This window comes from Numida meleagris, chromosome 11 (assembly GCF_002078875.1).
Source record: "Numida meleagris isolate 19003 breed g44 Domestic line chromosome 11, NumMel1.0, whole genome shotgun sequence".
Taxonomy (NCBI): Eukaryota; Metazoa; Chordata; class Aves; order Galliformes; family Numididae; genus Numida; species Numida meleagris.
Window position 1 is genome coordinate 5,551,686 of NC_034419.1, and position 2,882 is coordinate 5,554,567.

Genomic DNA, 2,882 nt, shown 5'->3' on the forward strand with positions numbered 1-2,882 from the left:
GTGGTGGGGCCTCTGAAGCATCCCTATGCCCTCACAGTTTTACACTGAGGTTGGGAAACAAGTATGTCTCAGCTGAGGGCCCCTGCAGCCAGCAGATGGGCTGTCTTCAGCCTTTTGTTTGCAGAGCTGCGAGGCAGGAAGGAGACACTGGCAATGGCAGTGGTTTTAGTCTCCAACCACCTTCCAGGCCCTGCCCCACGAGAGCTTTGCAGCTTCTCCCTATGGAAATCCCACACAGAAAACCCTGTGCACTTGCACAATTCAGAAATAATGCAAAATCTCTGCCCGCTTCCCAGAAATCAGGTTGTGCATGTCTGCGTGCCTGTGTGTGCCAAGTTCCAGCTCAAAGAGAGTTTTTACACCTAACTTACAGCCCCCTGAAATAACTTTACTGTGGAAGCAGTGACATAACTCTCCAGCAATGCAAACACACCGCTATCATGCAAGCAGTCTGTGACGCTTTTACAAGGTGCGTGTGCACCAGGAGACATCCCCAGGGCCACGATGCCCGGTGAGACCCCACTGGCAAGGGGCCGGGTGGCTGCAGGATGGAGGGGCTGAAGGGGAGAAAGCAAAACGGTTGGACTAGGTGATCTTAGAGGTCTTTTCCAACCTTAATGATTCTGTGAAAACCATTCTGTAGAGCTGCAGTCGAGAAGCTGCAGATAAGCTCAACAGTCAGAGCTCTTACCTGCCAAAGACAGCCTTTAGCAAATGGAGAGGGGAGAATGAGCTGTTCAGTGCATGGACCTCTGGCTTCAGAGTGCAGCAATTGCAGCGTTCTCACTGCCAGGGTTCCAAAATGTTCCTGGACTGGCTCAGGTGTGCTTAAGGGAAACTGAGAGCCATTGGAGCAGCCAGGTACTGCTGGAGCACCTCCAGGTAACAGAGATTTTAATTAAAATGTAAAACAGGGCCCGCTGCAATCTTGTCTTATTGCTATCAAGAGGAGAAAATCTTTCATTATCATATGATTTCCAAATGTGCAGTCATAGCTGAAGATGGGTTATTGACAAGTAAAGGGGCTTTTTGGCTAATTGGTCACTAATTGATATATAGATGGTATTTAGCAACCAATTTGCATGGCAGAATCTGTAAGGATGAGGTGCTATTTCAAAGCTGAAATGCCTTTGAGCATTGAGTAATTCTGAAATTATCCAAGAATATATGTGCCTTTTAAAAAGCATTTTGTTGTTCCCATTGCACTTACCACTGGTGTGTTGGAAGGCAAGCTATTTCACAATGTTTTTTTAGTTACTCAATGTCCTGAACTGATTGATGTAGAAACCCTAAACCAAACGGCAATGTGAGCAAAAGGGCAGCTTTGGTTATATCTCCACTTCTGCGCTCCATCGCTACACAAATTGTTGACTCCACAAACACACATAAACATATTACAAGTCCAGTGGAGTGATACATCTGCAACAATCATCTAATTTATTTTTAAAAAAATGTGAGCAAAGAAATTAAAAAGTGTATTTATGGAGACTCTCAAGAAAGAGTTGTCCCAGGACTCTGAGAGTAAATGGTCATCGTAACAAGTCCAAACCCTAGGATCGTAGGATGGTTTGAGTTGGACAGGTCCTCAAAGCCCACCCAGCCCCAACCCCTACCATGGGCTGTCTGCCCCCCCCCAGCTCAGGCTGCCCACGGCCCCACCCCACCTGGCCTTGGGCACCTCCAGGGATGGGGCACCCATAGCTCTGGGCAGCCTGTGTCAGTGCCTCACCTCCCTCTGAGTAAAGAACTGTCTAAGTGTGGTCCATCCATTGAATCCATTTCTTTCCAGCTTAGAGAAGGATGTCACATGGGACAGTGTCAAATGTCAACTTTGCACGAGTCTGGGTAGATATGTAATCTGTAGGGTGAGAACAGGAAACAAGAGCCCAGTTTTGAAATGTGAATCAAACTGTGTATTTCAAAGCCTAGCTGAGTCTCGAATGCCATCCTGCATGGCTTCCCTGGCATTCTTCTCAATTGCTGCTTTGCCTTTAAGATGAGATGTGCAACCTGTAGTATGGCTGGGTGGGAAACGGACAGCAGCAACCCCCACAGTGTTTTGGCCTTGAGTATCACCATTTAACTTCTATAATATTTTAATATTAAAGACAAGGAACACCTGTAAACTTTGTTTAAAAGTTGCACATTAGCTGGGACTTGAGTACTGTATGAATCCAATTTATTATTTTCTAATTGCTACCGTTAATTAGAATGGCAGGGTATAAAATTGCCTGAGTAGATTTATGAATAATGTATTACTTTTTTTAATTCACTTTTTTTTTTCAAACTGGAATTTGCAAAGTGAATGCAAACAGCTAATTAGAGAATGGTGCTAGTGCCAGCCGGAGCTTGATGGGGTTCTGAACGTACCTGCTTTCATGCCCTAAGTGCAGGACTGAGATTTGAGTAGGGATGTTGATCCTGCCTTACTGTGCTCCGTTGAGGTTATTAATCCTGTGCTCCTGCAGCACTTATCTGTGTGGTGCTCATGCTGTTGTGGCTGTGCTGGCTGCCCCATGCTTTCCCCGCAGCATGCGGGGGCAGCCGACCCCAAGCAGAGACTTAGGAAGCCACAAATAGAATCATTAAGGTTGGAAAAGACCTCTAAGATCATCTGGTCCAACCTAACACCAATATTGCCCACTAAACCGTGCCCCTCAGTGCTACATTTACGTGTTTCTTGAACACCTCCAGGGACGGTGACCCCACCACCTCCCTGGGCAGCCCATTCCAGTGCCCAAACACTTTTGGAGAAGAAGTTTTTCCTAATACCAACCCTGAACCTCCCCTGGTGCAACATGAGGCCATTCCCTCTCCTCCTATCACTGTCACCTGGGAGAAGAGGCAGACTCCCACCTCACCACAACCTCCTGTCAGACAGG